Raw genomic sequence first — 26,532 nt, forward strand, 5'->3', positions numbered from 1 at the left:
GGGCACTCCTGGTTCAAGAGTAGCATCTTACAGCAGGCTGTTACTTCCGGCGTCTGTTTAAACCGCCCGGGCTATCGGCACCTGCAAGCTGAAAACGCCAAAGGAACTCCGCCTGACGTCACTATCTTTCACCTACGGAAGCCCAACAGGATCAAAAAGACTCAACGCGTTTCGCCGGTTGCACACACCGGCTTTTTTCAAGAGTGAATGATCCCAGCAAGAAAAGAGTCCCTTTTAAAGGTCCATATTAATCAGGCAATTAGCTCCACTTGGAGAATCCTAAAAATCTAATTACATTAACGGAACCTTCTTTCCTCGCAACCAACCTATCAATAAAATCGTAATAAGGTAATACACAAAATCAATCCTGCAAATACAAACAGTTATATAATGGATATTTAAATATAAAATATTCATACAATACAATATTCATACAATAAAAGAACATACAAATAATACATGTAAAAATGTAATATATATTACAATTCTATATTGAATATTAAAAATATAATTCATAGCAAAAAAAAAGTAAAAATACATACAATACTATGAACCTACACTAAGTCGCAACTCATGTAAAATACTCAATTCATTACTAAAGAAATACTAATATGTGACTGAAAAGATGTCATTGGGTATATACCACCTGATCCACAATAAATAAATTTGTTCAGGAAGTGGATAAACAAGATCTATAAACATAAAATTTACAAAAATAAAATTTAGAACTTAAACGTCAAAACTCAGCTTGACAAATACTATGCAAATGCCTGAATATCTAAATCAATATTGAGACCCAATGGGGCAAGGCTTTTTAGCCTATAAATCCATTCCATCTCTTTCTGTCTTAATTTTAATAGTCTATTTGGAACTCCTGGAGGTATCCAGTCTATAATTTGAATATGTAAACCATCCAAACTACTGCCATGAAAATTACTAAAATGTACCGGCACACTATGTTTATCAAATTTGGTCCTAATGTTATAAAGGTGCTCACTAAACCTTTTACTAGTTTTCCTTTTGGTGCGCCCTATGTAAATCAGATTACATTTGCATGACAGTAAATAAACTGAATATACTGTCTGGCAATTGCATCTATACTGCATATTGAATTGTTCAGACCCATCAAAATTGAAAAAGGTGTCACCCTTTTTAACATGGGTGCACATTAAGCAATTTTGTTTCTGACATTTAAAAGTACCCCTTGCGGCCGATAACCAATTACACAAACCCCCACCCATAATATTTTTAGTACGATCTATCTTGTTACGTAACTTACTGGGCACTAGAAAGGATTTTAAATTCCTATTTTTCCTAAAAGTTATTTTAGGTTTATTTCCTAGTTCTTTCCCTAGAATAGGATCCAATTTTAAAATGTCCCAATGTTTATTGAGCATTTTAGTAATTATAGGGGCACCCTCATTATATCTAGTTATAAATCTCGTTTCTCCAAAATTATTACTACTACTACTATTTGGATCAGACATACTTTCCAATTCCCTCTTACTTTTCAAAAGGTCGATGCGGTTACATTCTAAAGCTTTATTTTTTGCTTCATCTAGTAATTCCCTACTGTATCCCTTTCTTAAAAATTTCTGTTCTAGATAGCTCGCTTCTTCATTAAAATCAGATATATTGGTACAATTCCACCTAATGCGGATGTACTGACTAGTAGGGATATTGTCCTTCCAGCTTTTCAAATGGGCACTACCAGCATCTACAAAACTGTTCCTATCCACCATTTTCCTAAAGTTACGTACCATTACTTTATTACTATTACTATCTACCGAAAGTTCAATATCCAAGAATTCTATTTTCCTATTAGAACTATTCCCACTGAATTTAAGGTTAAAATTGTTTTTATTAATATATTCACTAAACTCCATTAGAACTTCCTCCGTACCCCTCCAGAGTATAATCACATCGTTGATGTACCGAAAGTATTTCACAATATTTAACTTAAAAGGATTATTATTCCAAATATGGCACCTCTCAAAATGGCCCATAAACAAATTAGCGTAAGAGGGGGCAAAGGTTGTCCCCATTTCCGTCCCCCTCAACTGTAAATAATATTTTTCCCCAAATTCAAAATAATTATGGGTTAAAATAAAATGAATAGATTGTAAAATAAATTGTAGATGGATCTCGGGAATAATATCATTGGAGAAGGCCAACTCAACCGCCCTTAACCCTTGTTCATGAGGGATCACTGTATATAATGACGAAACGTCATAGGTGGCCCATCTGAGGTCTTCCTCCTAGTCCAAGCCCTCGAAACGTCCAATCGTCTCTGCAGTGTCCTACAAAAAAGCCTTTGTCCTTCTTACAAGGGGCTGTAAAAAATGATCAACGTACTTCGAAAGGTTATAACAAAGAGATCCAATGCCAGAGACAATTGGACGTCCCGGGAGCCTGGATAAACATTTATGGTCTTTTGGGAGGTGATAAAACGTTGGAACCTTAGGGTCCACTATTTTAATAAAGTTATATTCGTCTTGATTCAAAACACCTCTATCCTTAGCTTGCTTTAGGATACAATCCAGCTCTTTTGAAAACTTAATTGTCGGATTGTATGTAAGACATTTATAAGTCTGAGTGTCCCCTAGAATATTATAAGCTTCAGACAGATAGTCTTCTTTATTCTGGATCACCAGACCCCCACCCTTGTCTGCTGCTCGTATCATCACCCCATCATTATTTTTAAGATTTTTAAGTGCATTCCTCTCATTTATACTTAGATTATCGTTGTATTTATTAAGACTACATTTAGAAAATTCTCTTTCAATATCCTGGCAAACCAATTTATTGAAAATGGATAATTGTTCCCCTTGCATATGTATAGGGTTAAAGCTAGAACGACCTTTAAAAGATGTATGTTGGATTTGTGGGTCCTACTCATATATAGAAAGCTCCATCAAGTTGGCCATAGTGCCAGACAAATCTAGATCATCTTGGTTATTAATATGGATAGATCTATTCCCATCCTCCAGATCTTTAAGTGTATTACGAGTAGTTATATCTTTAGCCTCAATATAATTATTATTAGGTCTATTCAACCCCTTGTTATCCTTCAAAAAATACCTTTTCAAAGTCATTTTTCGAATGAACTTCTGAATATACATGTATACTTCAAATTTATTGGGTTTGGATTTAGGGGCAAAATTTAAGCCTTTCCCTAGTAGTCTGACATCATTATTAGTCAATTCCAAATCAGAAATATTAATCATTTCTTTCTTGATGGTTTCTAATTCAATCTTCTTCTGTTTCCCCCTCTGTATCCTAGATCCTCCTCTTGTTCCTCGTCTAGCTCCAAAGCCCTTTTTTGTGGTCTTTCTCTCGTATCCCAATCTTTCATAGCTAGTACCGGTTCTTCCTCCCATTGTACATTCCTGTCCCTGTAATGGGTTTCTTGACCCTTGCATAAAAAATGTGATACTCCCGGTGATTTGGGTTTCGCCCCTAATCTATGCCAGATAGGTCATTTGGGGGTGGGGGGCATGGCCTGATAACTTAATGCCTCATATCTGTTTTTATCCCAAAATTGGTTATGTCTATTATCTTCTCTGTATTCCCTATGTCTATTATTCTCATGGTTATTAGAATTTCTACGAGTCCCCATATGGCTCGGTACATCATAATTAGAGTTAGAATTAAAATATGAATTCGACGGGCGCCAAGTTAAACTCTTTTGATGATAATTATTTTTGTTTTTATTATTATTATAATACGAACCCCCTGAGTACGTATTTCTATAATTGTTTTTAAAAAAACTTTGTCCTTAACAGGTGTCTTTTTAGCCTTATTTTTGTACTGACCTTTTGGTTCACTGATAGGTGTCCCCATTTGTACATTAGTACCCCGTCCACTGATCTGATCATCCCCATGTGGGTCCTCATTAGAATCAACATTTACAGTGTTATTAGTATTTGTCTTATTATAGGTATATACCACCTCATCCTTATAGTCCTTGAAATCTCTAGTTAATTTCTTTTGTTTTTTAGATTTTAATTCCAGGTCCAGTTTAGTAATTCTATTTTGAATATTACTATTAAAGTTTTTCCATTCCTCTATCTCACTAAAGGGTTGGATTTTATCCACTGCCTCTTCAATATCTTTCTCTAATTTTTTAAGCCTATATTCTCAATAACGAATTAAAATATTTAATAATGTAATTGAACAGGTATGGAAGGCTTTTTCCCAGTCAGTAATGAACTCTACTACATCTAATCTAAATAGAGGTTTTTTTATAAAATCTCAAACCCCTAGGTACTATGTCATGTAGGATATAATTGTCAAGAAGTAATAGATCTTGCCACTCCCTGGTATCTTTTTTCTAGATGACTCTATTATTAGATATTTACTGATCTGGAACATATTCCAGATCACGTCATATAAAGAGATCTAGAGCTTGCTCCTAACCTAGAAGTAGTGCCATTGGTTTTTCTTTTTTCTTTTTCAAGGTTTAGTTTAGTATTTGCGATGTGGGTGTTTGGCAGTTTAGGGGTTAATAGGTTTAGTATTGCAATGCGGGGCGGCGGATTAGGGGTTAATAGCTTAATTTAGGTATTAGCGATGTGGGGGGGGGGTCGGCACTTTAGGCGTTGATATCTTTATTTAGTGTTGGCAATGTTGGGGGGCGCCGGGTTAGGGGTATTTAGACTAGGGGTTTATGTTAGGATGTTAGGTTTATACATAACCTTCTTGTCTCCATAGACATCAATATGGATTGAATTATAGCGATGGCCATTCCGCAATCACGTGTTAGTTTTTTCTAACACCTTTTCTCCATTGATGTCTAGGGGGGATACGTGAACGAGCACTCAAAGTCAGAACTTGGCTTTGTGTGGTATGGAGCTTAACGCACAATAACTCACAACACAAGAAGGGTTTATTTGTAACTTGTAACAGCATGGCTTTGGAAACTGCAGTATCGCTAAACTTTTAGCGTTATTTACGCACCGGGTTTAGCGCAAAGCTTGTAATCTAGGTCACTAGGATTAGATAATAATGAAAGCAATAAGAAACCCATTTTTCTTATTCTTTTCAAGTATTTTCGAATAGATATCTAATGGATTGGAATTACCTCAAGTTTAAAAAAAAACTTACAATACTTACAGTATCTGAAGCACTTCATTTATTATTATTATTATTATTATACTTTATTTATTAAGCGCCAACATATTCCGCAGTGCTGTCCATGGATACAATTCATTTAAATAAAACAATACAAGACTTGTAAGATACAGGACAAAATTTACAAACACATACAGGAGGGATTGAGGGCCCTATTCCCGTGGGAACTTACAATCTAGAAGGGTAGGAGGTTGGGAAACAGGAGGTGAGGACTGCAGGATTGAGAAGGATGTTAATACAGAGTTAGATGAGGGAAATATTAGGTAAGTGAAATTAATTTATTATTGAGTTGGGTGGTAGGCTTCCCTGAACAGAAAAGTCTTCAGGGAGCATTTAAAGGAAGAAAGATTAGGGCAAAGCCTGACAGCACGAGGGAGAGTGTTCCAGAGGGTAGGTGCTGCACGACAGAAGTCCTGCAGTCTAGCATGAGAGGAGGTGATAGTTGCGGATGCAAGGAGCAGGTCATTGTTGGATCTTAGTGGATGGGCTGGAGTATACTTGTGTATTAGAGAGGATAGGTAGAGGGGAGCGGCATTGGTGAGAGTTTTGTATGTAAGGGTTAGAATTTTGAATTTAATTCTGCTGTGAATGGGGAGCCAATGAAGGGACTCACAGAGAGGTGCAGCAGATACAGTTCAACGGGAAAGGTGGATCAGCCTGACAGAGGCATTTAGGATGGATTGAATGGGGGAGAGGCGGGAAAGAGGAAGGCCAGCGAGTAGGTTGTTGCAGTAGTCAAGTCGGGAGATAACAAGGGAGTGGATTATGTGCTTTGTGGTGTCAGCGCTCAGAAAAGGGCGAATTTTAGAAATATTGCGTAGATGATTGCAGGCAGGATGTAGAAAGCAATTGGATATGGGGGATGAAGGATAAGTTTGAGTCAAGTGTAATTATGTTGCTTTTTGTTGATTACTGTTATTGTTGGCAAGATTTTTTCTTCATTATCATCAAAAGAATTCTGGTTGCAATCTGTTAAAAAAAAGCCCAACTGTAGACAGTCTCTTGACATGTTGTGCATATTATAAAAAAATGTGTACACCCTATATAGTGCCAGACTATAAGTGGAGTATTCAATGCTCCGGCTCGCGAGCTAATTCCGCTAGAAGTAAGTTTTTGCGCATGTCAGGTAGCGCTTGCATTTTAAGTTGAATGTAAAAAGTTTTCACTCATGCTCTAAACTAATGCATGCAAAAAGCTGGTTAGGATATCACACGCTCTAAACATTTTCCCCCATAGACATCAATAGAGCAAAATAAGTGGAGAAAAAAATGATAACACCCTACTCACGCACAAACCCGTTCGTATATTCTCAAGTACATTAACCCGACAGGAAAATATTAATATTTCACATTCCAATGTTCTTCACATAGCAGAAAATGTTCTATTTATTCATAAATCCATTTTTCTATCTATATATGATAGTTTTTTTGGTACAATATATATCTATACCTATAAACAGTACTGTGCAAAAGTCTTAGGCCACCATTAGATTTTTCTTTTAGTGATGGTATAATGACAATATTTAAATATTTCTCAGTCTCTTTATTAGAATACAACCAGAAATTACAGGATATTTGTATGTATTATTATAAAACAGAACCGCAAATCATAAAAACTGCTTCTATGGGCAACAAGTGGCAAGTATTTAGTGTGACCTCCCTTTACACTTGAGCAATAGCAGGAACCTGGCTCTCTTAAACTTCAATGGAATGAAACCCTAATTAATGTCATTGCTAACACCTGTACTTGTCCTACTATTTTATGCCAAATTCTCTGCTTTAAACAAGGTCTATTACACCAGGTTTGTGCAAGCCATGCTTGAGCATTACATGCACATGTGGTATGAGTTTAATTAATTGGAAGCTTGCTAATAAGATCAACTTTTAATTACATCATTCCACTCAAAATGCCAAAGATCACCAAATTTTACAGACATAAAACCATACTTTTTCATCAGCAAGGCCACTATCTAAGGGAAATCAGCAAACAGATTGGATACTCAAGATGTGATATTCAAGCTGTTATAAAGACATTTGAAAAGGTCAAGAACAATAAAAAGGACTGGAAGGCCAAGAACACTTTCAAAATCTGTTGAGACGTTTCTTGAGTTTATTCTTTGAGAGACCAGAAGAAGTCCAGCAAGGACCTGGCTCAGCATCTGGCAGTTTCATCGGGATGCCAAGTTGACCCTTCTACAGTCCAAAGAAGCTTGATCAGGAATGGTCTTTGTTGAAGAGTAGCAGCCAAGAAATCACTTTTTCAGAAGAGGAACAGGGTGAAAAGGCTAAGATATGCTAAAGCATGCAAAGTTTGGAATGAAGATCAGTGGAAAAGAGTATTATGGAGTGACAAATCCAAGTTTTAATTTTTTGGGTCCTATCGTCAACAATATGTGAGAAGAAGAGTTGGAGAGCGATGGAAGAATTAGTGCTTACTGCCTTCAGTGAAATGTGGTGGAGGGTCTGTCCTGGTTTGGGGCTGCATTTCTGCCAGTGGTGTTGGCGATATTGTTTGAATTGATGGGATCATGAATGCTGAAAAGTACAGACAGGTTTTAATTCATCGTGCCATGTCTTCTGGAAAGCACTTGATTGGCAATGGTTTTATTTTTCAGCATAATAACGTTCCCAAGCTTCGAATCAGCCAATAGAATGACAGCTGCTTAAATCCTATTTATAGCAGCCCTAATTCCTATTGGCTGATTCAAATTTTTCAGCCAATAGGAATGCAATGGTACCCCCAGTATAAAAGTGGTACCTTGCATTTCAATCCTCAGTTTGCGACGGACGATTGCATGAAGAGGACCTCCATGTTAGATCAATGGACCTCTGAACTGGACCTCCACCTTGGACCTCCGCCTGAAACTCCGCCTTGGACCTTCACGTGGTCCTCCGCCTTGGACTTTCGCCTGGACCTCTGCCTCTGCGCATCGCTGCTCCGCCTCCGCAGGGATTAAGAAGATGCTTGTCACGAGATGGATGAAGATGGGGGCGCCGGGATAAAGATCGTTCAAGGGAGACTTCAACAACTGTGAGTACCTAAAGAGGGGTTAGGTTTTTTTACAATTTTATGGGTGATTTTGTTTTTTAGTTTAGGGTTTGGGCTTTTCTTAAAAGAGCTAAATGCCCTTTTCGAGGCAATGCAAAAGAGCTAAATGGCTTTTTAAGGACAATGCCCATACAAATGCTCTTTTCAGGGCAATGGGTAGCTTAGGTCTTTGTTAGAGTTAGGTGTTTTTTTTTTGGGTGGTGGGTTTTACTGTTGGTGGGTCTTTGTGTTCTTTTTACAGGCAAAAGAGCTGTTTATCTTAGGGCATTGCCCTACAAAAGGCTCTTTTGAGGGCTATTGGTAGTTTATTGTAGGCTAGGGTTTTTTTTTGGGTGGACTTTTTTATTTTATTGGGCTATTAGATTATGTGTAATTCTTTTTTATTTTTGATAATTTTGTTTGTTATTTTTTGTAATTTAGTATTTTTAATTTTTTTGTATTTAGATATTTTTATAGTAGTGTTAGAATTTTTTAAAGTGTATTTTAACATTCTTTAATTGGTTAGTTAGTTTAATTTTAGTTTAATAGTTATATTAGTTTAATTATTAGTTTAAACTTAGTGTTTTTAATTTGACAGGTAAGTTTTAATTTAATTTATGATAGGTAAATTGTAATTTTTATATAAAGTTAGGGGGCATTAAGTTAAGGGGTTACTAGTTTAAATTAGTTTATCGTGATTTGGGGTGCTTTCAGTTTAGTGGTTAATAGTTTAATTTAGTATATTTCATTGAGGGGGGCTTCCAGTTTAGGGGTTAATAGTTTAATATAGTATATTTCATTGTGGGGGGCATGTGGTTTAGCGGTGAATAGGTTTATTACATTGGCGGCGGTGTCGGCGAGCGGGGGAATGGGGGTTAATATCTTTATTATAGTGTGGGCGATGTCGGGGTGCGGCGGAATAGGGGTTAATACATTTTATTAGTTGTGGAGATGTCGGGAGCGGCAGATTAGGGGTTAATAACTTTAATATAGTGTTTGCGATGCGGGAGGGCCTCGGTTTAGGGGCTAATAGGAAGTTTATGGGTGTTTAATGTACTTTGTAACACTTTAGTTATTAGTTTTGTGTTACAGTTTTGTTGCATAAAACTCATAACTACTGGTCTCAGATAACAGTACGGATCGTGTCGTCATAGGGTGTAACGCAAGCTTTTTAGCCTCACAGCAAAACTCGTAATGGCAGCGCTATAGAGGTCCCATGCAAAAACTTCATTTTTACGAGTGCGGGACTGACGTTGCATTACAGGCTAAAAGGCTTGCGGTACAGCTATACCAACAAGGCTTGTAATGGCTGCGGTGCTGTTTTTATCACTAGCATTTTTTCAGGATTCCAAGAGGGTGTTACAAGGGTTTATCTGCTATCTCTTTGAAAGGTCTAATGTCTCTCTCTTAGTTTATTCCATAGGAAAATTGCTAAATGTCCTAATATTCAGAGTTAAGACACTTTCTTCCCCATGAAACCTTAATCTGGTTTTAAGAGTTGTCAAGTCTCTTCATTTGAAGCTATGCATGCTTTAAACTTTCATCTTTTATAGTGAAAGATTTTGTTTCTCTTGGCTGTTTCTTTGGCCAGAAGAGTTTCAGATGTGTCTGCTCTATACTGTGAGCCTCATTATCTGGGTTTCTATCAAGATAAGGCATTTTTAAAAACAAAATTAGATTTTTTATCAATAGTTGTATCTTTAGACAAGATCAATAAGGAAACTGTAGTTTCCTTTCTTTGTCCTAAAAATTCTAAAGAAAGACTTCTACATAATTTAAATGTAGCTAGAGTCATAACATTTTATCTTTATGCTACAAGGGATAGAATACTCTTGGATCAGTGAGGTGGGAGGGATAGAATACTCACAGTTTTGGGAATCTTTGCCTCCTCTTCGTGGCTAGGAGTTGAATCCAGAAGTAATAGACTTGAGGACTCTCACCACCTCAAAATAAATGAATTTATCAGGTAAGCACACATTTTGTTTTTCTGCATGTAAAGACCAAATTTAAAAAGTCGTTATCATTGTGTAACATCAATTTGATGCTTTAGAAAAGTCTTAAGGATTATATTAGGCTTATGTTGCAATGGCTTCCATTCGTGAGGTGGATTTGAAATTCTTGCCAGCTAGATTTTGTCTGAGGGATTTGACCTGATTTCACAATTAAAAGTTAACAAAGGTGTAACAAAACATGGCATTGGTAATATTTGTGATAGCCGTTTGTGTTGGTTATTTCCATATATGTGTATTAATAGGTTTAAAAATCTCCAATTCATGCATTAAGGAAAACTGGATTTTGTTTACAGTAGATAGGATTATTGGTATAGAGGGATCTTTATAAGAGAAACATTATAGGGATATATACTTGTAGGACAATTGAACTGTTCTGCATTTGATCTGTGTCCCCTATGTGTAATGTTTTCTTTTCTGTAATTCATGTGAATAATATCTTTTTAATAATAAGTTTAACATTTTCTAATTCATTCATTCATTAAGGAAAACTGGATTTTGGTCACAGTTGATAGGATTTTTGGTATAGAGGGATCTTTATAAGAGAAGTATTATAAGGATATATATGTGTAGGACAACTGAATTGTTTTGCTTTTGATTCATGTCTCTTATATGTTTTTTTTTCTTCTGTAATCATGCGAAAGACATGCTGAATTGGTGTGTAAATAAAGAAATTTAAAAAAAATATTTGTGATAGCTAAATGGTTTTAAAACTTGATATATCCAATAGAAGAGTGATTTTAGATTTTCTTTTTTCTATTAATATAACATAAATGTTGCTTACATATGCTTATAGCTTTTGAAAGAAGCAATGGAATCTGTTTGTATATTGAACCCTACAAGTAGGGATGGGCGAATGTTTCGCAACATTCGAAAAACGGCACGAATTTTAACACATTCGTTCGTTCGAATCGAATTTCGAATGTTTACATAACATTCTAACATTCGATTTTCGAATATTCGGTTTCGAATTTTACGATTACATTCGAAAATATTCGAATTCGAAAAATTCAAATTTAGATTGTAATAGTATTTCTAATGCTTTTTCTTTAAATGTAATATTCGAATTATGCAATATTCAAATTCGAAAAATTCGAATTTAGATTGTAGTAGTATTTCGAATGCTTTTTCTTTAAATGTAATATTCGAATTATGCAATATTCGAATTCGAAAAATTCGAATTTAGATTGTAATAGTATTTCTAATGCTTTTTCTTTAAATGTAATATTCAAATTATGCAATACGTGTATTCGAATTCGAAAAATTCGAATTTAGATTGTAATAGTATTTCTAATGCTTTTTCTTTAAATGTAATATTCGAATTATGCAATACGTGTATTCGAATTCGAAAAATTCGAATTTAGATTGTAATAGTATTTCTAATGCTTTTTCTTTAAATGTAATATTCGAATTATGCAATACGTGTATTCGAATTAGAAAAATTCGAATTTAGATTGTAATAGTATTTCTAATGCTTTTTCTTTAAATGTAATATTCGAATTATGCAATATTCGAATTCGAAAAATTCGAATTTAGATTGTAATAGTATTTCTAATGCTTTTTCTTTAAATGTAATATTCGAATTATGCAATATTCGAATTCGAAAAAATTCGAATTTAGATTGTAATAGTATTTCTAATGCTTTTTCTTTAAATATAATATTTGAATTATGCAATATTCGAATTCGAAAAATTCGAATTTAGATTGTAATAGTATTTCTAATGCTTTTTCTTTAAATGTAATATTCGAATTATGCAATACGTGTATTCGAATTCGAAAAAATTCGAATTTATATTGTAATAGTATTTCTAATGCTTTTTATTTAAATGTAATATTCAAATTATGCAATATTGGAATTCGAAAAATTCGAATTTAGATTGTAATAGTATTTCTAATGCTTTTTCTTTAAATGTAATATTCAAATTATGCAATACGTGTATTCGAATTCGAAAAATTCGAATTTAGATTGTAATAGTATTTCTAATGCTTTTTCTTTAAATGTAATTTTCGAATTATGCAATACGTGTATTCGAATTCGAAAAATTCGAATTTAGATTGTAATAGTATTTCTAATGCTTTTAAATGTAATATTCGAATTATGCAATATTTGAATTCGAAAAATTCGAATTTAGATTGTAATAGTATTTCTAATGCTTTTAAATGTAATATTCGAATTATGCAATATTCGAATTCGAAAAACTCGAATTTAGATTGTAATAGTATTTCTAATGCTTTTTCTTTAAATGTAATATTCAAATTATGCAATACGTGTATTCGAATTCGAAAAATTCGAATTTAGATTGTAATAGTATTTCTAATGCTTTTTCTTTAAATGTAATATTCGAATTATGCAATATTCGAATTCGAAAAAATTCGAATTTAGATTGTAATAGTATTTCTAATGCTTTTTCTTTAAATGTAATTTTCGAATTATGCAATACGTGTATTCGAATTCGAAAAATTCGAATTTAGATTGTAATAGTATTTCTAATGCTTTTAAATGTAATATTCTAATTATGCAATATTCGAATTCGAAAAATTCAAATTTAGATTGTAATAGTATTTCTAATGCTTTTTCTTTAAATGTAATATTCGAATTATGCAACATTCGAATTCGAAAAATTCGAATTTAGATTGTAATAGTATTTCTAATGCTTTTTCTTTAAATGTAATATTCTAATTATGCAATACGTGTATTCGAATTCGAAAAATTCGAATTTAGATTGTAATAGTATTTCTAATGCTTTTTCTTTAAATGTAATATTCGAATTATGCAATATTCGAATTCGAAAAATTCGAATTTAGATTGTAATAGTATTTCTAATGCTTTTTCTTTAAATGTAATATTCGAATTATGCAATACGTGTATTCGAATTAGAAAAATTCGAATTTAGATTGTAATAGTATTTCTAATGCTTTTAAATGTAATATTCGAATTATGCAATACGTGTATTCGAATTCGAAAAATTCGAATTTAGATTGTAATAGTATTTCTAATGCTTTTAAATGTAATATTCGAATTATGCAATATTCGAATTCAAAAAATTCAAATTTAGATTGTAATAGTATTTCTAATGCTTTTTCTTTAAATGTAATATTCGAATTATGCAACATTCGAATTCGAAAAATTCGAATTTAGATTGTAATAGTATTTCTAATGCTTTTTCTTTAAATGTAATATTCTAATTATGCAATACGTGTATTCGAATTCGAAAAATTCGAATTTAGATTGTAATAGTATTTCTAATGCTTTTTCTTTAAATGTAATATTCGAATTATGCAATATTGGAATTCGAAAAATTCGAATTTAGATTGTAATAGTACTTCTAATGCTTTTTCTTTAAATGTAATATTCTAATTATGCAATATTGGAATTCGAAAAATTCGAATTTAGATTGTAATAGTATTTCTAATGCTTTTTCTTTAAATGTAATATTCTAATTATGCAATACGTGTATTCGAATTCGAAAAATTCGAATTTAGATTGTAATAGTATTTCTAATGCTTTTTCTTTAAATGTAATATTCGAATTATGCAATATTGGAATTCGAAAAATTCGAATTTAGATTGTAATAGTATTTCTAATGCTTTTTCTTTAAATGTAATATTCGAATTATGCAATATTGGAATTCGAAAAATTCGAATTTAGATTGTAATAGTATTTCTAATGCTTTTTCTTTAAATGTAATATTCTAATTATGCAATACGTGTATTCGAATTCGAAAAATTCGAATTTAGATTGTAATAGTATTTCTAATGCTTTTTCTTTAAATGTAATATTCGAATTATGCAATATTGGAATTCGAAAAATTCGAATTTAGATTGTAATAGTATTTCTAATGCTTTTTCTTTAAATGTAATATTCTAATTATGCAATACGTGTATTCGAATTCGAAAAATTCGAATTTAGATTGTAATAGTATTTCTAATGCTTTTTCTTTAAATGTAATATTCGAATTATGCAATATTCGAATTCGAAAAATTCGAATTTAGATTGTAATAGTATTTCTAATGCTTTTTCTTTAAATGTAATATTCGAATTATGCAATACGTGTATTCGAATTCGAAAAATTCGAATTTAGATTGTAATAGTATTTCTAATGCTTTTAAATGTAATATTCGAATTATGCAATACGTGTATTCGAATTCGAAAAATTTGAATTTAGATTGTAATAGTATTTCTAATGCTTTTAAATGTAATATTCGAATTATGCAATATTCGAATTCGAAAAATTCAAATTTAGATTGTAATAGTATTTCTAATGCTTTTTCTTTAAATGTAATATTCGAATTATGCAACATTCGAATTCGAAAAATTTGAATTTAGATTGTAATAGTATTTCTAATGCTTTTTCTTTAAATGTAATATTCTAATTATGCAATACGTGTATTCGAATTCGAAAAATTCGAATTTAGATTGTAATAGTATTTCTAATGCTTTTTCTTTAAATGTAATATTCGAATTATGCAATATTGGAATTCGAAAAATTCGAATTTAGATTGTAATAGTATTTCTAATGCTTTTTCTTTAAATGTAATATTCAAATTATGCAATACGTGTATTCGAATTAGAAAAATTCGAATTTAGATTGTAATAGTATTTCTAATGCTTTTTCTTTAAATGTAATTTTTGAATTATGCAATACGTGTATTCGAATTCGAAAAATTCGAATTTAGATTGTAATAGTATTTCTAATGCTTTTAAATGTAATATTCGAATTATGCAATATTTGAATTCGAAAAATTCGAATTTAGATTGTAATAGTATTTCGAATGCTTTTTCTTTAAATGTAATATTCGAATTATGCAATATTCGAATTCGAAAAATTCGAATTTAGATTGTAATAGTATTTCTAATGCTTTTTCTTTAAATGTAATATTCAAATTATGCAATACGTGTATTCGAATTCGAAAAATTCGAATTTAGATTGTAATAGTATTTCTAATGCTTTTTCTTTAAATGTAATATTCGAATTATGCAATATTCGAATTCAAAAAAATTCGAATTTAGATTGTAATAGTATTTCTAATGCTTTTTCTTTAAATGTAATTTTCGAATTATGCAATACGTGTATTCGAATTCGAAAAATTCGAATTTAGATTGTAATAGTATTTCTAATGCTTTTAAATGTAATATTCTAATTATGCAATATTCGAATTCGAAAAATTCAAATTTAGATTGTAATAGTATTTCTAATGCTTTTTCTTTAAATGTAATATTCGAATTATGCAACATTCGAATTCGAAAAATTCGAATTTAGATTGTAATAGTATTTCTAATGCTTTTTCTTTAAATGTAATATTCTAATTATGCAATACTTGTATTCGAATTCGAAAAATTCGAATTTAGATTGTAATAGTATTTCTAATGCTTTTTCTTTAAATGTAATATTCGAATTATGCAATATTCGAATTCGAAAAATTCGAATTTAGATTGTAATAGTATTTCTAATGCTTTTTCTTTAAATGTAATATTCGAATTATGCAATACGTGTATTCGAATTCGAAAAATTCGAATTTAGATTGTAATAGTATTTCTAATGCTTTTAAATGTAATATTCGAATTATGCAATACGTGTATTCGAATTCGAAAAATTCGAATTTAGATTGTAATAGTATTTCTAATGCTTTTAAATGTAATATTCTAATTATGCAATATTCGAATTCGAAAAATTCAAATTTAGATTGTAATAGTATTTCTAATGCTTTTTCTTTAAATGTAATATTCGAATTATGCAACATTCGAATTCGAAAAATTTGAATTTAGATTGTAATAGTATTTCTAATGCTTTTTCTTTAAATGTAATATTCTAATTATGCAATACGTGTATTCGAATTCGAAAAATTCGAATTTAGATTGTAATAGTATTTCTAATGCTTTTTCTTTAAATGTAATATTCGAATTATGCAATATTCGAATTCGAAAAATTCGAATTTAGATTGTAATAGTATTTCTAATGCTTTTTCTTTAAATGTAATATTCGAATTATGCAATACGTGTATTTGAATTCGAAAAATTCGAATTTAGATTGTAATAGTATTTCTAATGCTTTTAAATGTAATATTCGAATTATGCAATACGTGTATTCGAATTCGAAAAATTCGAATTTAGATTGTAATAGTATTTCTAATGCTTTTAAATGTAATATTCGAATTATGCAATATTCGAAAATTCAAAAAATTCGAATTTCGAATGTAGACATTCAATATAATTATAAACATTCGAATTCGAAAGTGACATTCGAAAACTGTAAATAACATTCGATTTTCAAATTTTTAAGAATATTCGTTCTTATCGACATTCGAATTTAGAATTCTAATTTCGGGAATAACATTCATTCTACATTCGAAATTTGAAAATTTGCACATTCGCCCATCCCTACCTACAAGCCCTGCAAATCTGAAGCAAACCAGACTAGTAGTTTCCAGTGAAAAAACTACTACCTAATCACCTGACTCATTGGCCTCCCTCGCTCAGCCTTCCAACATTTGTAAAAGTTAGTGTGGGACTTCTTCATTATGGTATAATGTATATAGGTAGTGTTATGGTGCACAATATCTATCTATCTATCTATCTATCTATCTATCTATCAATTTATCATCATATGTTTATATATGAGTGTATTTCTTTATTTTTAAAATTTTACTTGTGTTTTGTAAAACTTTGTTTTTATTTCTTACACTTTACTTCTGGTCTTAGATCTTGCTAATTCTTCTAGCTCTATTTTGTCTTTCGCTTGATCGCAAACCCATAAGTTTCAAATATATCAGCAATATATGGTGCCGTTGTGGTCTCCATTGAAAGTATAGGGCACACTAAAGGGATGTCGGCGATGCTAAATCTTCTTTGGTAAATCTGTTTCATAATGAACTTGTAATATAAATCAGCAGTCCAGCTATATTGATCTCACACCGCCCTATCATTAGCCCTCCACTTGTAATCTAAGACTTTGTATTTAAGTTTTTTTTTATTATTTTTTAGTATTCCCATCTCTTAGCAGAGCTGTGGTATCATATTAAGTAAGCCATTCAAACTACTAATGCAATAGAAACAAATATATGGTTTATTTACACTGACCTAGATTACAAGTTGTGCAGTGCGGCTATACAACTGAAAAATTGGCCTTTGCGAGCAGAATAGTCAGCTCACCCATATTATAAGTCACGGCGGTATGGCTATACCGCTAGCATTTTAGCCTATACTGCAACGATCCATTGCTCACTCAAAAAATGGCTTTAGAGTGTTGAATATTCAGCTCACCCGTATTACAGGTTGTGCAGTCCAGCTATTCTGTTCAAATTAGCCAATAGGATTTAAGCAGCTCTCATCATATTGGATGATTTGAAAATGTCAGTCAATGGGAAGGCAAGGTACCCAAATATAAAATGGGTACCTTGCATGCAACCTACAGTGTGCGGGGGACGATCGCATGAAGAGGACCCTCCACGCTGGATGTCTGTGCAGCCGCCATTCCAGCTTCACTCCGCACCACCTTCGCACAGCACCAGGAATGGTGAGTACCTACAGTATGTCGGGTTTAGTGTTAGTTTTTTGTTTTGTTTTTTAGATAAGGTGTTTTTTTTTTAATGGGTACTAAAGAGCTGATTGCCCTTTTAAGGGCAATGCCCATACAAATGCCCCTTTAGGGGCAATGGGTAGGTTAGGATTTTTTTAGTAAGGTCTTTTTTATTTTAGGGATTTGGGTATTGGTTGTATTGTTATTGGGGCTTAGTCCTTTTTTTTCAAAAAAGAGCTGATTTCTTTAGGGAAATGCCCTACAAAAGGCCCTTTTAAGGGCTATTGGTAGTCTATTGTTCGATTAGGGTGTTTTTTTATTTTGGGGTGGCTTTTTTGTTTTTATAGTGGTATTAGATTAGGTTTCATGTTTTTATTTTGGATAATTTTGTTATTTTTTGTAATCTTAGATTTTTTGTTATTTTTTGTTGTTGTGTTTTTTAATTTTGTAATTTAGGTTTTTTATTTTTGGTATATTTTATTTTTTTAAAAATAGTAATGTTAGGATTATTTAAATTTCAAGCTTAGTTTTTTTTTATTTCACAGGTAAGTTTTTATTTATGTGAAGCTAGTTTAATTGTAATTTTAATTTAAAGTTAAGAAATGTTAGGTTCAGGGGTTTTTATTTAAGTAGTCGCAATGTGGATGTTGGCAGTTTAGGGGTTAATAGGTTTAGTTTAGTATTTGTGATGTGGGTGTTTGGCGGTTTAGGGGTTAATAGGTTTAGTTTAGTATTTGTGATGTTTGTGTTTAGCGGTTAATAGGTCTAGTATTGCGATGCGGTGGATTAGGGGTTAATAGTTTAATTTAGGTGTTAGCGATGTGGGGGATCAGCAGCTTAGGGGTTGATTTCTTTATTAGGGGTATTAAGGCTAGGGGTTTATGTTATGATGTTAGGTTTATTCATAACCTTCTAAAAATGAAAGCAATAAGAAACCAATTTTTCTTAGGGTTTTCAAGTATTTTCGAATAGTTATCTAAAGAGTTAGAATGGCCTTAAGTTAAATAAAAACCCACAACACTTATCTGAAGCACTTCATAACTGTTTTAATTATGTTGCTTTTTGTTGATTACTGTTATAGTTGACAAGATTTTTTTCTTCATTATCATCAAAATAATTCTGGTTGCAATCTGTTAAAAAAATTCCCAATTGTGAAAAGTCCCTTGACATGTTGTGCATATTACAATAAAATGTGTACACCCGATATAGTGCCAGATTATAAGTGGAGTGGTATTCAATGCTCCGGCTTGCGAGCTAACTCCGCTAGAAGTAAGTTTTTGTGCATGTCAGGTAGCGCTTGCATTTTAAGTTGAATGTAAAAAGTTTTCGCTCATGCTCTAAACCAATGCATGCAAAAAGCTAAAGTGAGGATATTACACGCTTGTGAACATTTTCCCCCATAGACGTCAATAGAGCAAAATAAGTGGAGAAAAAAGGTAACACCCTACTCACGCGCAAACCCGTTCGCATATTCTCAAGTACATTAACCCGACAGGAAAATATTAATATTTCACATTCCAATGTTCTTTACATAGCAGAATATGTTCTATTTATTCATAAATGAACATTTCTACATATAGATGATAGTTTTTTGGTACAATATATATCTATACCTATATACAGTATTGTGCAAAATTCTTAAGCCACCATTAGATTTTTGTTTTAGCGATGGTAAAATGACCATATATAACTATTTCTCAGTCTCTTTATTTTAATACAAACAGAAAATACAGGATATGTGTATGTAGTATTATAAAACAGAAACAAAAATCATAAAAAAACAGCTTTAATGGGCAAAAAGTGGCAAGTATTTAGTGTGACCTCCCTTTACACTTGAGCAATAGCAAGAACCTGGCTTTCTTAAACTTCAATGGAATGGAACCCTAATTAATGTCATTGCTAAGACCTGTACTTGTCCTACTATTTCATGTCAAAATGTCTGCTTTGCAAAAGGTCTATTACACCAGGTTTGTGCAAGACATGCTTGAGCATTACATGCACATGTGGTATGAGTTTAATTAATTGGAAGCTTGCTAATTAGATCAACTTTCAATTACATCATTCCACTCAAAATGCCAAAGATTACAGAATTTTACAGAGATAAAATCCTACTTTTGCATCAGCAAGGCCACTCTCTAAGGGAAATCAAGCTGTTTTAAAGAAATTTGAAAGATCATAAAAGGTCAAGGACAAAAAAAGGATGGAAAGGCCAAGAAAACTTTCAAAATCTGATGAGACGCTCCTTGAGTTTCTTCTTTGAGAGACCGGAAGAAGTCCAGCAAGGACCTGGCTCAGCATCTGGCAGTTTCATCGGGATGCCAAGTTGACCCTTCTACAGTCCGAAGAAGCTTGATCAGGAATGGTCTTTGTGGAAGGGTAGCAGCCAAGAAACCACCTTTTCAGAAGAGGAACAGGGTGGAAAGGCTAAGATATGCTAAAACATGCAAAGTTTGGAATGAAGATCAGTGGAAAAGAGTATTATGGAGTGACGAACCCAAGTTTTAAATTTTTAGGTCCTATCATCAACAATATGTGAGATGAAGAGTTGGAGAGAGATGGAAGAATTAGTGCTTACTGCCTTCAGTGTAACGTGGTGGAAGGTCTGTCCTGGTTTGGGGCTGCATTTCTGCCAGTGGTGTTGGCGATATTGTATTAAAAAATTGTGTTTTAGATTTTGTGTGCATATTTCCTGTATTTGTATCTTAATAACAAGACCAAAAAAAGTACAGATGGTCATTCAAACTTGGCTAAAACAAAAAAGCTGGTGGTGGTCTAAGACTTCTGCACAGTACTGTATATACAGTACATGATTATATATAGGTATTGATAAATATAGTAATATCTATTTAAAATGACATGGAACATATTCTGCTATGTGCACAACATTGGAATGCCATATATTTACAGTAAATATACACTTTATTAAATATGAATATTGCATAATATGCTTTTTTTATTTTTTCATCTACTTGACTGCAATTAGTTCCAAAGCACTTATATATATATATATATATATATATATATACATACATACATACATACATACATACATACATACATACATACATACGTATGTATGTATGTATATTTAAAAAGGGGGTTATTAAGGAACAATTGTAAAGAAAATGCATCTATAAGTGCAATACTTGCTCCAATCACTGGATGCACTTATAGAGGGGTGGTAGCACTAGAGAGACTCGCTGAATTATGAGTTGCAAGAAGCAGACAACAAGAAAAAAGAGTGCTAACCCCTCAATAAATATGTGATAGAATATAGAAGTTGAATATATTTAAAATAAATGGGATGTATTGTAACCATTCATGTTGTTTTATTAAACAGAATTAAGACACATTCATACATAAAAACACTCAAACTCTGCCACTTTAAAAAATTGAAAGAGTGATGTGTAAGGATAATTTAGTAAGATAGACCATGTAGAATAACAAGCACGGTTCATTGGATATGGAAATGGTGAGTGATACGGCTGATTCTACTGGGATGGGATGCTGGGATGTAAAAGTATAATATATTCCTGGTATTAGAGAGCATCTAATATGACTTCACTTATTGATTATAAAATAACTGCAAAATGCTTATGTATCAGGCTATGCTTATGATCATGTCCGCCCGCACAATGTTAATTTGGCCCCACTGTCTCTTTAGTGGTTGCACCATCCTTATTTACAGATAAGCAGCTGAAAAGTAGCTGAAAAGTATAAACATGAATTTTCTCACCAATGCCATTAATTTTTATTTTTTACACTATAATGTCCCATCACACATTGGCCCCTAGTTATCAAGCCGTCAACCTCAAATACGATGGAATTCCGCAACGTATTTGTGGCGAGGCTGATTCACCTTAGTTATCAAGCCGTAGACATGGGCAAAAGTAGAATATAGTGACATAAGCTTCGATCCGCCGGACTCAGTCCGACACAGATCGATTCTTACGTCACTCCAGATGTTCCGCACAAAAGTTCGGCACAATCTGACTACTTTTGCTAGTTATCAAAAAACTAGCAGGTACGCTCGGCACTTTTCCGGCCCAGCGTACCTGGTTTTCAAACCGCTGCCCTGGAGGCGGCGGATCCCATAGGAATCAATGGGAGTCTGACCATAGCGAAAGTTCATGTTCGCTGCTGCCAGACATCACCTAACACCCTAACATGTACCCCGAGTCTAAACACCCCTAATCTGTCCCCCCTACACCACCGCAACTAAATAAATGTATTACCCCCTAAACCGCCGCTCCCGGAGCCCCCCGCCACCTACATAAGACCTATTAACCCCTATCCTGCCCCCCCTACACTGCCGCCACCTATAATAAAGTTATTAACCCCTATCCTTCCCCCCCTACACTGCCGCCACCTATAATAAAGTTATTAACCCCTATCCTGCCGATCCCGGACCCAGCCGCAACTAAATAAATTGTTTAACCCCTAAACTGCCGCTCCCGGACCCCGCCACAATCTATATTAAACTTATTAACCCCTTATCTGCCCCCCCTACACCGTCGCCACCTATAATACATTTATTAACACCTATCCTGCCCCCTATACACTGCCGCCACTAAAATAAAATGATTAACCCCTAAACCTAAGTCTAACCCTAACCCTAACACCCCCCTAACTTAAATATTAATTAAATACATCTAAATAAATTTAACTCTTAATAAATTAATTATTCCTATTTAAAACTAAATACTGTACTTACCTTTATAATAGACCCTAATATAGCTACAATATAAATAATAATTTTATTGTAGCTATCGTAGGATTTATTTTTATTTTACCGGCAAATTTAAATTTATTTTAACTAGGTACAATAGCTATTAAATAGTTATTAACTATTTAATACCTACCTAGTTAAAATAAAGAGAAAATTACCTGTAAAATAAAAACTAACCTAACTTACAATTACACCTAACACTACACTATACTTAAATAAATAATCCTATTTAAAACTAAATACTTACCTTTAAAATAAACCCTAAGATAGCTACAATGTAATTAATAATTATATTGTAGCTATTTTAGGATTTATATTTATTTTACAGGTAACTTTGTATTTATTTTAGCTAGTTAGAATAGTTATTAAATAGGTATTAACTATTTAATAACTACCTAGCTAAAAGAAATACAAAATTACCTGTAAAATAAATCCTAACCTAAGTTACAATTAAACCTAACACTACACTATCATTAAATTAATTAAATAAATTACCTACAAATAACTACAATTAAATACAATTAAATAAACTAACTAAAGTACAAAAAATAAAAAAGCTAAGTTACAAAAAATAAAAAAAAGAAGTTACAAACATTTCAAAAATATTACAACAATTTTAAGCTACTTACATCTAATCTAAGCCCCCTAATAAAATAACAAAGCCCCCCAAAATAAAAAAATGCCCTACCCTATTCTACATTAAAAAAATGAACAGCTCTATTACCTTACCAGCCCTTAAAAGGGCCTTTTGCGGGGCATGCCCCAAAGAAAACAGCTCTTTTGCCTTTAAAATAAAAATACAACCCCCCCAACATTAAAACCCACCACCCACATACCCCTACTCTAACCCAAACCCCCCTTAAATAAACCTAACACTACCCCCTGAAGATCATCCTACCTTTAGAAGTCTTCAGCCAGCCGACCACCGATGGAACCGAAGAGGAGATCCGGAGCGGCAGAAGTCATCATCCAAGGGGCGCTGAAGAAGTCTTCCATCCGATTGAAGTCATCATCCAGGTGGCGTCTTCAATCTTCATCCATCTGGTGCGGAGCAGAGCCATCTTCAGACGAGCCGATGCGGAGCCATCCTCTTCTTCCCGACGACTAACGACGAATGACGGTACCTTTAAGTGACGTCATCCAAGATGGCGTCCCTTCAATTTTGATTGGCTGATAGGATTCTATCAGCCAATCAGAATTAAGGTAGGAAAAATCTGATTGGCTGATTGGTGTTACACACATTTAATTGTCTCATATTCTTCTTCTATCCCAAACCTTAGTATAATTACTTCAAAAGAGGGTGATTTATTTCTGCCAATATGGGCTGAGCATTAAGACATGTGTTTCTTTTTAACAATTTGCAAATAATGTTGCTTTTACATTCCTTCTCTTTTACATGGCAGTGCTATGCCAAAGACAATGGACGTTTGAAAAGAGAGCCTAACATATGTGCTTCTTGATACAATGGCCTCTATTTATCAAGCCGTCAACTTACCTGCATTCGACGGCACCAATACGCTCTCCTAAGATCGCCTAACCTTGCTGCCGCTGACCTGAATACGTTATCCAAAATTATCAAAAAAGCTGTCATAAAGCCGCGCACCAAGTACGTTGCAATAAGCAGCGGACTGTTGTTAACTAACAGTCATCAATCTCGCTGCTCTTCGGCTTTTTTACAGCTTTCTTGGTACCCTGTCACTAAACACCCACACTATACTATACTGTTTACCCCCTATACTGCCGCTCCCGGACCCTGCCGCACCTAAATAAAGTTATTAACCCCTAAACCGCCGCTCCCGGAGCCCACCGCAACTCCAATAAATGTATTAACCCCTAAACCGCCGCTCCCGGAGCCCACCGCTATCTACATTATACATATTAACCCCCAATCTTCCGCTCCCTATACCACCGCCACCTACAAAAAGTTATTAACCCCTATCCTTCCGCTCCCGGACCCCGCCACAAATAAATAAAGTGTTTAACCCCTAAACTGCCGCTCCCGGAGCCCACCGCCACCTACATTATATTTATTAAACCCTAATCTGCCCCCCCTACACCGCCACCACATACATTATATTTATTAACCCCTAATCTGCCCCCCCTACACCGCCGCTACTATATTAAATGCATTAACCCCTAAACCTAAGTCTAACCCTAACCCTAACAGTTTAGTTAATGGTTTAGGGGTTAAACACTTTATTTAGTTGCGGTGGGGTCCAGGAGCGACGGTTTAGGGGTTAATAAGTATAATGTAGGTGGCGGTGGGCTCCGGGAGCAGCGGTTTTGAGGTTAAACACTTTATTTAGTAGCGGCGGGGTCTGGGAGCGACGGTTTAGGGGTTAATAAGTATAATGTAGGTGGTGGCGGTGTCAGGGCAGCAGATTAGGGGTTAATAAGTATAATGTAGGTGGCGGCGGTGTAGGGGGGGCAGATTAGGGGTGTTTAGACTCGAGGTACATGTTAGGGTGTTAGGTGTAGACATTGCCATAGGAATCAATGGGATATCTGGCAGCATCGAACATAAGCTTTCGCTGCTTTCCGACTCCCATTGATACCTATGGTATCCGCCGCCTCCAGGGCGACGGATTGAAAACTAGGTACGCTGGGCCGGAAAAGTGCCGAGAGTACCTGCTAGTTATTTGATAACTAGTAAAAGTAGTCAGATTGTGTCGAACTTGCGTTCGGAACATCTGTAGTGACGTAAGCATCGATCTGTGTCGGACTGAGTCCGGCGGATCGTATGTTACGTCACTAAATTTTACTTTTGCCGGTTTGTAGGGTTTGATAACTAAGGCGAATCAGGTTCGCCACAAATACTCTGCGGAATTCCAGCATATTTGCGGTTGACAGCTTGATAGATAGAGGCCAATAAGTTTAAGTGGTGCATAAGCAACAATGTCTCATTATATAAAGTGAATCGAAATACCCTATACCGTTGTTTTTTTACACTTTTCCATGTTTTTGTGTTGCATTCTGGTTTTGTACTTGGTGTTTGATCAGACATTAAAGTATATTGATATTTGAAGATGTATGATAAGCTGGCATCTGCTTTACTGTCTCAGTACTCAGCTGATTGGGATCTGATAGGGGGGAGTAGATTATCCGATAATAAATATATATATACAAATAAGGGTCCTGCTATGTTGAACCCTCTTCTAACTTTATTGGAATCTAAGCAAATGATTATTGTGTGCCCTGGCAATTTCCAAGTTAGGATGTACAATTATGTATGCAAATGTATTGTAAATAATATTCCAGTATGCCAGAAAGGCAGCAACCCTACAGCTCAGGGAAAAATTCTGCATTGAGAATCAGGTACAATATGTAGTTTCGCTTTATAGATCCAATGGAACTATTTTCAGTACTTTAGCTAGAATTACACCAAGGAATGTGTAAAAGCATAATCCAATTAGATCTGCAGAAGTTTAGGGGTTGGCAAATGTAAGAAATAGGTCATTATTATGCTACTTTGTCTTCTTAAAGACTGAGACCCCCCTCAGTTAAATATTGTTCTGTATGTGTTAGAACTTTTTTGTTTATAGTTAAAATAAGAAGTTAAAGCGACAGTAAACTTTTAATTTTTCTGCAAAGCTTTAAAAGCTAGGAAGCACAGACTGCTCAAGGCTTACCACCAACTGTTTTCAAGCAATGTCCAAATGTTAATTTCACACATATCAGACGTTCATTGCCCACCAAAGCCACAAGCTTCCATGGCAACCTACTTTTTTTTAAAGATGGGCAGAACAACCAATCATATGGTGTAAAGCCCTGTCTTAGGACTCAGTTTATCAAGCTGAGCTGCTACTTAACCTCTCCGTAACCTAAAGTGTGGCAGAATTCAATCAATCCAATCAGATCTAATTGACAGCCATTGCTTGCACAAGATTGGCTGCTGGCTATCAGGGGGTGGCATTGCACAAGCAGCTGCTTGTGTAATGTTGAACATAGGCAACGCATGCTGCCCACTCACCGTGAGGCTGTGCAAGCAAAGTTCATGACAGCCAACCTTGTCCACCCACCTATTGATAAATGGAACCTATAGGCTAAACATAGAGCACATGCAGCTTCTTTTTAGGTAGCAGCCAAGAAACCACCTTTTCAGAAGAGGAACAGGGTG

This window comes from Bombina bombina, chromosome 8, assembly GCF_027579735.1.
Source record: "Bombina bombina isolate aBomBom1 chromosome 8, aBomBom1.pri, whole genome shotgun sequence".
In the NCBI taxonomy this organism is placed as follows: domain Eukaryota; kingdom Metazoa; phylum Chordata; class Amphibia; order Anura; family Bombinatoridae; genus Bombina; species Bombina bombina.